General features: G+C 38.9%; 1 protein-coding gene across 1 annotated transcript in view; it reads right to left on the reverse strand.

The window, feature by feature from the left end:
* Positions 1 to 3,413: 3,413 nt before the first annotated feature.
* Positions 3,414 to 13,638, reverse strand: part of PCDH8 (protocadherin 8) — a 157,851-nt gene continuing 147,626 nt past the window's right edge. The window contains 1 exon segment of the mRNA XM_078069964.1: positions 3,414 to 3,551. The gene's annotated coding sequence lies outside the window, so the exon portion shown is untranslated.

The raw sequence follows: 13,638 nt of genomic DNA on the forward strand, positions 1-13,638 counted from the left end.
ATTCTCAAATATGAAAGAGCTCTGAGAAGGGAGAATTTATAATCCCTTCCCTAAAAAAAATAAAGTAAATAAAAATTTTAAAACTACATGACAATAAAATCCAACCAACCAAGTGATAAATTAAAAAGCAAGCTCAGTAATGGAAAAGTCATGGTAAAAGAAATGGTGCTGAGCGTTGCTTCCATTTAAATAGAGAACTCATAATGATTAACAGAGGGAATTATGTCTGCAGAACAAAATGTAATGCTACAGCGCTGACAAAGAGAAATCATTTCAAAGAAATACCAGGAGGCGTAGGGAAGGAAGGAAGAGTGAAAAGAAGTAGAGAAGTCCTCATCCCCTCATCTTCCCTATCAGGTTGCCTATCGGATACTATTTAAAGTTGAAATAGAATATTTAAAAAAAATATATGCCTCTGATCTTGTAAAAGTTTCTATGCCATTAGCGGGATGATATAAGACTTACTATTTCTTCCAGGGGCACCTGGGTGGCGTAGTTGGTTAAGCGACTGGTTTCAGTTCAGGTTGTGATCTCAGGGTCAGGAGATGGAGTGCCGAACTCTGAGATCAGGCTACCTACCTAGCGCAGAGTCTGCTTGGGACTCTCTCTCCCTCACCCTCTGCCCCTCCATCTTGTTCTCTCACTCTCTCTCTAAAATAAATAAATAAATCTTAAAAAAAAAAAAAAAAGGACTTACTATTTCTTCTGGAATAAGAAACACTGGAAATTTCTTAAGTTTCACTTCCCCTTTTTTTCTTCTAAAATTTAAATCAATTAAATAAAATTAATGTAGTATTTTATATAGAGAATGACTGCATTACTTCAAAATTAAAATATTTGTCCATCCATACTGAATCTGTCCCCAAAAAAAGTTGTACAGATGGATATTCACCAAATTATTTTAGGTAGTAGAATTTAGGGTGATTCTTCCTTTCTTCTTTGAATTTTACTCAACTGTGTTTTTTGACAAGTGATGTGTGGTATTCCTAACTGTCCACCAAAGTCCTTTCTTATTTCCTGTCTGCACCATGGCTAAGCTATGTTTCCCAAACTCTCTTGTAGCTACACAGGACTATGTGACTACATTCTCTCCAATAGACTATGAACAGAAGTAATGTTCAATTTCCACCGGGCATGATCTTTGAATTCTTTCGTTCTCCTTCCTGTCTGATGACCAGAGCCAACTTAGAAAGCATGCACTATAGATGGTGGATGTGTCAGGCCAAATGTCTGAAAGTGTACAGAACAGAGCTATTCAATAGCCAGAAACACTCACATTGGTTGTGTCACATAAGAGAACAAAAGTTGCGTTCTTTAAGCCATGTTATTGTGAGTCTCTTTACAGAGTATCCTATTCTTTTAGTATAATTAACATAAGCCTGCATTATTTTATTTAAAAAAAGAATAAAGAGCCATAATCTAAAAATAGAATCAAACCAGTCTAAAAAAAAAAACAAAACAAAAAACAAACCAAATCCAGGCAAAACTCCCAGCACATATGTCACAGACTCCAATGATTCTGGCAATAATCTAAGAACAAATGTGGCTGCCACCAGCCTAACTGACATTGGAGGACAGATCTCACCAGCTGGTAGACTTAGAAGTAATGGCATCAAGTGGCCTCATGGATCTTCTGAATTGAATTCATCATTGAGACTTGTTTTGTTTGTTGGTTAAAGATAGTCTGGCTTATGATGTTTCAGATTATTCAAGAGAATGTTTCCTCTATATTCAGAAGGATAGTAGTCTCTAATATCATTATCCTTGCTACGCAACCAAATATTTCACTTGGTTTTCAGTATATCAGTTGCATCTAGACAAGCCTGTGTTCTCTAAACCCTGTTTCATAGCATTTTGAAGATTAATTTTGACCATAGAACCTTTTCACATAGATTAATGAAACTCTTTTGTCCAGAACACAGTCTGGGAAACATCACCCATGCACCATCCATTGTGTTTTTGTTGTATTTGTATAACTCTGCATCAGTGTACCAGGCTATTGAAGGCCAGTAAAATTCTTTGGATCATTTGGATCTAATCCTAGAATCAAAGTATTTATAGCTTTCCTCTGAAAACTGGAAGGGGCCTCAAGAAGCCATTTGGTCCAGGGCTCTTCCAAGTAAGGCATCAAATATTTTTCTTAAACTTTTTAATTAAGCTACAAGATGACAGGTTTCCAGATTTTATTTATCACCACAGAGATAAATGGTTTTCAAATAATCACTGAGGAGAGAAACGTGGGAGGTTAAAATAAAAACTCTCATTTAGTTCTCTTCACACATCTGCCCCGGAAAAATCTTTTTTGAACTCCAAAAAAAAAAAAAATTTAGTTTTATGAAAGAACAAATTGGAATATGAAAGGCATGAGAATCCTAAATGTCTGGCTCATTTCCTCTCAAGAAATAAAAATCTTTCAACAACGTGTTTATAAGTTACAAGCCAGACACAAATACTAATTTCTCAGTCCAAAGATATCCAATTTCCATTATAATGCATTTAAATCTCTGCAAACTAGAGTGTTTTTGGAAACCATGCCAGTCAAAGATGTCTAAAACACTGTTGCCTGATTCTTTCCGAAGTTAGCTTTATACCAATTAGCTATTATTTCTAGTGAGTACTCAGCCCCCGCAAAGATAACCATTCCACTCCCTTTATTCTTGACTATCTTATTAATTTTGACATTTTTTTTCTTTTATGCATTAAGGTAGCAATAGCAGCACTATCAAATTCATCAAGTAGAGAAAGATACTTCCAACTTGAAATCTAATTAATTTTTCATGTTCATTATCTTTTAAGAGTGTTTCTTGCAAAAGGACATTATCTGCTCCTCTTTTCATGATAATTGATGCAGTTCTTCCCCCATCCTTTTATTTTTTCTAATAGGTGAGGAAAGACCTTTAATACTTACACTTACAACCTTGCCAATAATTTTTTAAAGGATAAGTATTAAATATGTCATTCAAGATGCATAATGTGTTACCAAAATCAGATCCATTAGAATGAGAAACTCACTAAGGGGTAAGTTTAAAGAGTTTACCGAAGTATACTTGCCACTTTGTGAAGCACTGAATTATTAATATGAAACTCAGGGATGTGTATTCCTTTTCATATTTTTAAGAAATCATATAAACAAGAAAATTATTTTAGTGAAAATATAACAAACAATATACTGAATATTTTTAAATGCAGGCTCCCAATTACAGATAGTAAACTAGCCTAAAGAATGAATGTAGGAAGAAAAGGGGTGTGTGTGTGTGTGTTTTGGGGAAGGAAAGGTAAATACTCTGGACCTACCTGATATACCTAAAGAACCATGTGTGCATTAAAAAGAAATAAATAGTAAATAAATATTTTAAATATTTAAATAAATATTGAATAAATATTTTATATAAAATTTTCACAATTTTTAATGTTAGCATTAGAAAAGTAGAAGTAAGTGAAAGTTTGCCATTTGAAATTGGAATGATATACTTACTTACCTACTAAGTACATCCACTAAAAGTACATCTGAGACTGTGAAGAGTCACTTCATTCATTCTCAGCTCATCTACCTGAAAGGGACAGAAGCCTACCAGTCACTAAGAATGAGAGGACAGTCATAAATTGTCAACAAAAAGAAAAGAGACTTTTTCTATATCTGGAGAGAAGGGAGAAGTGGGACTGCTTTGTAAATAGGAACTCATCACAAGTCATGTCCCTCCTCAGGATACACTGAGTCTCAGCGAAATTACTAGTCCCGACCAATGCAAGCTGCCTAGAAAGTCAGAAACAAAGAGAAGGTCAAAAGCAAAGCTTAATAAGACTTATTAAAGCATAAACAGAGTTTTATTCACTTTTCATGCTCACTCTTTTTTAATCAACTATGATGTTGTAGATGCTAATCCTTTCCTTCCTTGGGTAGAATGTGTTGCCTTGAGTTACAGTCTCAGTAATGGAAGCACACTCACTCACACTTGGGAGTCAACAGAATATATTAACAAATTGAAACCACAGCTTTTGTCTAATGAGTGGAATTTTTCTCTGTGAAAATCGGGCTAGTTCATTAACTAGGATCGAAACCATATACTCAGCTTCATTAGGCACATGTCTATTCAACTGAAATATCCAGCCCAAAAAGACAGTGAAATGCATGTAATATGGACAGAACAATTCTGAGGTTTCATTTAAACATTTACCTTTGGTTCTCTACTCAGGTATAGATTTTTAAATGTTAGAGTATCAAAGGGAACAAGAAAACTCCTAACAATAAAAAAAGGAAAAAAATGGCAAAAGGAAACTAAAGAATTTGAAATTTTTACCTCAATTAATCCAAGTCTCATCATTGAAGGAGAACAGGGTGTTGCCAATTTTCTGGAGAATTTACATGGCAGGACCCCTGTGGATGATCCACAGTCCTATGCCTAAGAATTCACTTGAAAAACAAAACTGGCTCCCAGCAGGCATGCCTACATTTTAAAGCTGATTTAGAACATAATTTTAATGCTTTCTGAAATTACAGGTTTTTATGCATTTGTCCTACCTTTAGCTATTTACATCTCAATTCTTTTTCTCTATCAGAGAAAAAAAAATGTAAGCAAAATTTGAAGAATGAGGCTAAAAGGTGAGCTGTTTCACAGAGGTGCATATGCTAACATTGACCTGGTCATGACCCCCTGCGCTGTACAATTTGAAGAGCGAATAAAATGAGTCTCTTCTCAACAGATGAGCCTTCAAGTGCATTCTGAATAAACCCAATCATGACACTGTCATCTTCTCCATTTAGTCTCCGATTAGATACTCAGGGTTTAAATGATCACCTTTCCTTCGGAAGGTGCATACTCTTTCCTCGTCTGTGTTTGTGGATACCTTCTTCAGAGGAGCTCATTTCTGTGTCCTACAAAAGGGGTTCTGCTTGCCTGATCACTATCATCATTAAGCATTTATGAAGCACTTTAGGCTTATTTACTAGAGCTCATGATATCCCTATAAGATAGGTTGGTGTAATGGTCTTCTTATAAATGAGAAAATAGAGGTTAAGTAACTTAGCCAAGGTCACACAGATAATTTGGATGAAAGACTCAAAGCCCCTGACTTACTGTTTAGTACACAAGTGAAAACTCTTGAGTGGCATAAAAAGTTATGTTTCAGAACTTCACATCTCAACTGCTACTGAACATGAATAATGAGAGAGTTTTGGTTTGGGGCTTTTTGGGTTTTTTTGTTTTTGTTTTTGCTCTACCCCTGTGGCTGATGGCATTGCTTTGGTGGATCTGTGATGCCAAGGCCAGTATCTCTATAGTTCTTTTGGTCTTTCCTTCTTAGTCTCAAGATTATAGCTCCAGTTCCAGGCAATATGTCTGCATCCAAGACAATAGAAAGAGGAGAAAGTGTTTTACCAGTCTTGTCTTTCCCTGTCAGGAAAGCAAAAACTTTCTCAGAAAATCCCCAGTACAGTCCTACTAATAGAACTTTGGCAGGGAGGCTGATATGAACATCTAATATTCTATTGTCTGTCATGGAAAACAATAAAAAAGAAAGAGACTGAGAAGGACAATTGTGCCAGCCTACTAATGGTATCTGCCACAGTTATTTATAGTACAAAATTTTCTGTTGAATATTCATTTGCTAAGTATTGTTTGCTTCCACCACACTCTAGCATTTGTCAACAAGGCAGTGGAAGTCAACTCTTAATTTAAAAAAAAAAAAAAAACTGGGATAAAAACTTGTGACTTGGGAAAATTTTATCTATTGATTTAATTTGGTGAAAGGGAAATTATATGAAGCTAGCTAAATTTTGGTGGCTTAAACCTACAGTCCAGCTTATTGCATTCTAATGAAATTTGAAAATTACTATTGTAGTACGAGTAGCCACACATTTTCCAGAATCCATGCCTTGTTCTTTGTGTTAGTCTCCAACAAATATGTCTCCTTCATTTTCCTCTTTGTTTATCCAAATCTTAGCACTTGACTCACGGCTCAATCACTTATTTGGCATACCAAACAACTCTGTCCTGCCAGGATATTCACCACCTGCTATTGGGAGCATTTACTATGAAGATTCATGATATAATTTCTCATGTACATTTGTTACACATCCCCAAAAAGTGTGACCTCTCTTCTGTTTTGTATCTATATAGAACAAAAGCTAACATTTATTGAGCACTCCGTATGTGTCAGTTAAATAATTTACACATTTTATCTTCTTTAATTCTATGAGACCAGAATTATAATTATCCACAATTCATAGATGAGTAATTAAGTCCAGAGAGGTTAAGCAACTCACCCAAAGACAAATAGGTAGCAAGTGATCCAGCTGGGATACAAACCCAAGCAGTCACTCTTAATAATTCTGGGGTTTTGCCCTCAGCTTTATGGAGATATTATTTACATATAAGCTATACAATATGATGATTTGGTACACGCAAATACTGCAAAATGATTACCAGAGTAAAGCTAACTAACACCTCATCCCTTCACATAATTATCATTTTTGTGTGTGTATGTATGTGTGTGGTGATAACATTTAAGATCTAATCTTTTAATAACTTTCAATTGTATAATATAGTATCATGAATTATAGTTAACATGCTGTACATCACATGTCAAGAACTTATTCATCTTCTAGCTGGAAGTTTGTACCCTTTGACCAACATCACCCCATTTCCCCCACTCCAAGCATTTTACAAGGAGAGAAGGAAGGAAGGAAGGAAGGAAGGAAGGAAGGGATGAGGAAAGGGAAGAAAAAAAGAAATAGTTGGGTGGGGAAGTAGTAGGAAAGAGAAAGGCAAGCAGGCAGAGGTGGATTTACTGTGGGGCTAATGAAATTTAAGCTTCAGAGCCCTCAATTTCCCAAGTCCTTGAATGAGGTCCTAGAAATATGTGGGTTTTTTTAACTTGGTGAAATTTTTAAGATATTTTAACTGCAATGAGTTGAGATCTCTCTTTTTATTCTTACTCTACCTTCATTATACTTGCCCTCTTGCTGAGGGACATTGGAGTGGCCATGGGTAATTTTGGATCCAGCTAAAGGTGAGTTGAAGGAATACTGAGTTTGGATTCAGCAGGATATATTTATGTACTGTGCACTCACTTGCATTTGAGTTGTGATTTTTAGTGGTTACAGACTGAATGTATGTGCCCCCCCAACTTTTTATGTTGAAATCCTAACCCCAACGTGATAGGATTAGGAGATGGGGCTTTGGGAGATGATAAGGTCATGAAGGTGAAGAAGATCAAAGTCATTGCAAGAAGACACACAAAAGTGATGATCTCTCTCTGTTACGTGAGGACAGAAGATGGCCATCTATAAACCAGGAAGAAGGTTCTCACCAGAACCCACCCTGCTGGAATGCTGACTGTCAGATTCCCCAGCTTCCAAGACTGTGAGACATAAATTTCTGTTGTTTACAAGCCACCCAAACTATGGTAGTTTGTTATAGCAACCCGGATAGACTAAGACAGAAATTGTTCTAAGCTGTCAATAAAAAGGTACCAATTTCCATTAATTGTGCTAGAGAAAAGGATGAATTTTGTCCTCTCTCTATATAGAACAATATTGCAAAACCTTTGTTGTATAAAGAGGCAATTAAAGAGCATGTAACCAAAAATGTAGGGAAAAAATTACAGAGGTGCATCAGAGGAACACTTTCATAATAAAAAATCAAGTGTCAAAAAAAAAAAAAACCAGAGGATAAATTCATAAAGAGATGTATTATTTTTCTGAACCATATGATGATTGTGGGGGTTCCTAGCTTTCAAAAATTATAACTTGTTATAATTTGCTTTTTAATCTTGGAGAAATATTAATTTCATATTCACAATACTTTTTATTCTTTTTCTTAAAGAGGCTCCAAAAACTACCTAAGCTTCAGGACTCCATGTAACATGGTTCTGTCCCTGAAGGAAGCAAGGAAGTCAACACCATCCACCAGCAGCTCTTTAAACCACAAACAATACAAACAACGTGTAGACTTGTATGAAAGACTACAGGTATGAGCAGTGAAGACATCAGTCAGGGTGGTGAGAAAAGCAACCTTTCCGTGGGACTATCAGTATGGAAACTTCTGTTTAAAGCCTCTGTGGATCTCAGGTTACCTAGTTCCATTATGGAGAAGCGGGGTCAGAAAGAAGGGGGCACAGAATATTTTATTCACTGAGCTTTTGAAGATACTGAATATTTGCCTATCTACAACTTTGAGTGCAGAATCAAATAGAGCAATATTAGTACAGTCATGACAATAGGCAGAATAAGAAACAAAAGTGTTAAAGCAGCTAAGAAGAGTTCAGCTTCTAAAGCAGGGATGATGAGCACTGTCAGCAAGACAAAAAGGCATCAGTGATCAGAGCAGAGAACAACATGCGAAGATCAGACACAAAAGGACACGTGACAACAGGAGGGTGAGCAAGGAGGGCTCAGAGAAAGTTTGGAGGAATGAGAGCCTGACACTGATGTGGCCCCAATCACTTAAGCATCGTTCTATCCGCACTTCCCATCTGAGGGTCTGTGGAGCTAAACAGAAGAATGGGAATGTTGCAGGGCCAAGTAGCCCAGTTGGGCTGAGTTCATCATCACTCTGGCTGATTCGAGAGCTAACTAGAAAAAAAAAAAGGATTGAAAAAAAAAAAAAAAAAACAACTGCATTAGAGGGATGGGAAAGACACTGGAAATGTTGAGGGAGAGATATCAGAGGAGAAGGACAAGTAAGAAAGAAAGCCGGGTCTGTGGCAAAGGGAAGAGGGAGAGACTCATGCACTGTTCCAGCTCCAGGGCTGGTCTCCTAGGGCTCTAGCCCACACCACAGAGCTCTGATCTCTGGTTCTACCATAGGACAATGGCTGGGTGGAGAAGAGTATTCATGAATTTGGACTCCTGGATGAGCCAGAGCCCAGAGGCAACCAGTGATTTTCTACTAGAAGGCTGGGCAAAGAAACCAGATAACTTGGAATGAGATGTCGGCTTGGAATGAGATGCCCCAATGATAAGGATAATAGTAATTGCTTGTGTGAATTGACTGTGTTTCATGGACCAGATGTTAGGCTAAGCACCTTACAAACATAATTGCATTTTATGTTCACAGTGCTCTGAAGCCGGTATAAATATATTATTTCTATTGTAGAAGTGGAGAACATTCAGGCTTAGAAAACTTAAGGAATATGCCCAAGGTCACAGAGCTAGTAATTGGTGAAATTTTTAGGGTGGTCTTTCTGAAAAGAAAAGAGAGTTCAGGTTCTTTAAAACCACATCATAGTGTCTACTATTTGGAAATAAATACTCAATTCTAACTCAAATTAAAAGCAAATAACCTCCATTTGTGGTTTTGCTCACTTAAAGCTGCAGATAAGATGTCATTCCATCTCTTTTCATTTTTCTGCTTTTTTTTTTCATTCACCCACGTACATCTGTGTCTGCAGAGAAGGCATTTCACTGCCTTACTTCCTTCCTTAAGTAGAAAACATAGCAGTCTATTCTGATTACTTCTTTCTTTCAGGTTTCTTGTTAGAAAGAAGTATTCAGATCCCAGTACCAATCTCCTACATTAGTGGTACAGCCACAAATGAGAGTCAGCTTGTTGACCATATTTTGTATCCCATTCTCAGAGGGTCATGAGCTGTGTTCCATCAGCGAGCACCCGGTGAATTTCAGCATTCCCTTAGAATCCATGTTTCAAGTCATTAAGTATAATCCTTTGCATGCAGACTAGACATACGGTGCTGTTGCTTAAATGTCAGTATCTTGCCACTTGTGTACATTTACACACTTATAAAAAATAGCTGAGGCACTAATTTCCCTTAGGAATTAATGGTCCACAAAATTTCTTGTCTTGGCTTGAAACTGTTTGAGTTAGAAGCCACTAAATTTCTCTTTATCCTTCCATAACTTCAATTATCTAAAGTTGGCATATCATTTTTACCATATAATATGTAGGTTATCTCCCAAGCAGAATACATTAAAAATTTTTATAATAAAGAATTTAAATTTCTTAAAAAATTAAAAATTTAGATTTTATTTATTTATTTGAGAGAGAAAGAAAGAGCATCAGTCAGGGGAAGGGCAGAGGGACAAGCAGACTCTCTGCTGAGTGGGGAGCTTAACATGGGGCTCAATCCCAGAACCCCAAGGATCATGACCTGAGCCAAGGTCAGATGCTTAACCAACTGAGCCACCCAGGCACCCCATGACATAACATTTTTAAAGGCTATCATAAAAGCAAGTGTAGATACATCCAAGAAATCGCTGTTTTGAAAATAGTATTGATCTCATGTTAAAAACAAACAAACAAACAAAAAAAAGACAGAAAAGAAATTTAGCAAACCTGGCAAATCATAAACCCTTGAAGCAGACAGTTCTTCTCCAAACTTCTGGTGAATTCTAACCTAGATGTTTCAACCAGTTAGAATATATTTAAGATCATACTACATAGGAAATGTATTTCTTACCATATGACTATTAAGTAGCACTTCTAGGCCCCCATTTTATTTTAGACATTAACACTATGGGAGCTCATGTTAAGGGTTTGCTTTGTACAGTTTCCAGATCTCGGAGGAAGCAAGTCAACACAGGAAATGTATGTGTCCTAAGTAAAGAGCAATGGTCCCTGGCTGCCTCTGTCTTAGATCTGTGAGAAAGTGACTGGGACCATTTTGAGTCGTTGGGTTTGGAATCACATAGGTCTGATATTGACATTGAGCAAGCTATTTCACCTCTGTGAGTTTCAATTTCTCATCTGTAAAATGGGGATCATAAGTGCTAGTAGAGCACTAAATACTCTGTGTATAGAGCACAGAGCTATGGACCATCCTATAGGACATCTCTTCTTGAATGTCCCTCAGGCACTTCAAACCCCAAAGTGAATTTATCAACCCCACCACCACTCCTGTCCCATTCCAATTACTCAAATTGAAATCACAGGGACCATCACTGACTCCCCCTTCTCTCCCAGCTTCCATATTTAATGGGACCTGCAAATGCTGCCTCAGCCACCTCTTTAATATATTGAATCTCATACAAAGATGGAGCAGGGTTTCCAAGGAATTCCTAGAAAAAACGTAACATCTACTCCATCTCTTGGCCCCTTTTCTCACCCTATAAAAACCCAGGAACCTCATATATTCCAAAGTCCACCACATACATTCATTCCCCAGCACAAAACTTCACTGATAGAGTTATTACCTCAAAGTGTCCCCTTGGTGACAGTATAAAAAAATGGTAAGACAACTTCCAATTCCATTCAAAGCCACCAAAGACAATCATCCACAGAGCACTGACAGCCTCCTCACGCCATCCTAGCACACAGATATAATGTAGTAGGATAACAGAAATACTTTGAGAAGCTTACCAATGTGTTTTCTCTCCTTGGTAATTGTTTTGGGTTGAATTGTGCCTTCACTCCCCCCTCCAAATTCATATGTTGATATCCAAAACCCTAGTACTTCAGAATGTGACCTTATTTGCACATAGGGACATTAGAGAAGTAATCAAGATACAAGGAGGTCATTAGGTGGGCCCTAATCCAATATGACAGGTATCCTCATAAGAAGAGGAAATTTTATGGGAAGAGGGAAATGATGGGAAGGCATAGGGAGAAGACTGCCCATCTACAAGCCAGGGAGAGAAGCCTGAAACAGATTCTCTCTCACAGCCTTCAAAAGGAACCAACACTACCAATGCCTTGACTTCAGAGTTCTGGCCTCTAGAGATGAGAGATTTCTGTTGTTGAAGCCTCCTGGCTTGTGGGACTTTGTTATAGCAGCCCTAGCGAACTAATGCAGATTCTTTCCCTATAGCCCTTACTCCCTTCCTGCAGCCAGGGAAGGGGTAGGTAAGGACCTCCTAGGGAAGAGGAAGATGGGATCTAGAGCCACTCATCAAGCTGAAAGGAGGGAGAGAGCCCACCAAGAGTCAAGGAAAGAGCTGAGTTGGGGAAGACAGAGAGGAGGAAAGAAAAAGAAAGAAAAGAAAGAAGAAAAAAAGAGAAAATTCAGGAATATCTTAAATGTCTACCATCTCTCATCTCAGAGTTGAACTTCTGTGGAGGGGTGCAGTAGAAACACCCCTTACAAGTGTTCTCCTCACTTCTCTAGAAATTTGCAAGCCCCTTACAGAAGCCCGAGGTTCTCACGATGCCAGGTCACTATGAGATGGGAGAAGTGGATGGAATCGGCTGGTAGGTAGCTGTCTAGGAAGCTGTCTAGTTTCTAAGTAGATGGATGGAGCTAGGAGTCCTGATTCTCCACAGTCCAGGGATCCAGAAGTCCCTATGCTCTGGGGGGGGAGGGGAGGGTGAGGAGTGGGGGCAGTACACGAGTACTGAGCCAAGTTGTGGACTAGGAGAGGCCCGGGTCAGGACAGAGCCCACGGGGTGGGGAACCTCATCACCCCTGACTGAGCAGTGGCAGCCAACACAGTGCCCAAAGCACAAGGCAGCGCCAGCCACACATCCGTGGACACCCACTTACTTGCTCAATGATCAGATGCAATGAAACATCTCAGAGAATGCAGACAGAATGGACACTAGATCAAACAAAGGTCCCTCCAGTGCTCCCCTGTGGATGCTTAAGCATCTACTTGTACGCATATGGCATCTTTGTAGAACAGAGGCAAGAGAGGCCCTTCTGTGTTGAAAGAAACAGATGGGAAGTTTGAACTTTGGACAAAGTGCTTACCAACATCATAAACCCTGTTCTTACACCCGACGATACTGAGCTATATGTCACTGGCAAGGAGAAGTTTTCGCAGCCATCATTAGGAAGGGGGCTCCGAGGTAAAGCAAATGTGGCTATAAGATCATTACTACTTTTATCTTGCACATCTGAACTGTAGTTAGGCAAGTTCTACCCCGACCTCACCCCATTAGATAATAAGCCTGGAGTGACAGTCAGGGAACTTCAATTATATTTTTAAAAACCACACTAGAATGAGTGACTCTGTTTACTCATTGAATATAGTGCTGTCGTGTGCAAGCAGATGCCACACGAGGCTCTAGAGGGGACCGAAGGATTGCCTAAAGGAGCAGATCTGGAAGACTGGCCAACGCACAACGGGCACTGCTTGGTGGGTGCCCAGAGCAAAGTTCCCGCGACACAGGGTGACATTCTTCCTCCAACCCCTCTCTCTGGCGTGAAGTGCTGTTTTCCAGAGTCCTGAATCCTTCTTAAAAGGTTTCAAACCTAAGCTGGAAAGAGAAGTGTCCTGTACTGGGGGCGGGGGGCAGATAGGGTGGGATAAGCAAGACATGGGATAATCTCCACTGTCAGAGTCGATGGGGCTTACGGTTTGCAACATTGTCCTAGCATCCTGTGCAGCAAGTGCGCATCTCCTCATCTCTATTCAGGGAGTGATACTGAGTATTATGTAGCTTGAAAGCTTGAAGTGAATTTTCTGGGTGGTTAATAAGCTATCTGCACGAGTATTAATGAGCGGTGACCTTGCACCGAAACAAATGCTTCCTAAGTGTTCGCCTCTCCATGACGGCTCTCCTACTGTAGAGCTTTGCCTCCTCACTTTCCCAGCTGATTGTCGTCGGCCGGCATGTCTACCTGGCAAATCCACACGCTAAGCGGGAATGCCGGCTGTGTGCCCACATGGCCTTTAGAAGCCACGCGTGAAGGATGTGAACAAGCCTCTGAGAGGTGCGCTCTACCTTTCCTCACTGCTCAGCA

The sequence above is a fragment of the Halichoerus grypus genome, chromosome 4, assembly GCF_964656455.1.
Source record: "Halichoerus grypus chromosome 4, mHalGry1.hap1.1, whole genome shotgun sequence".
Lineage (NCBI taxonomy): Eukaryota > Metazoa > Chordata > Mammalia > Carnivora > Phocidae > Halichoerus > Halichoerus grypus.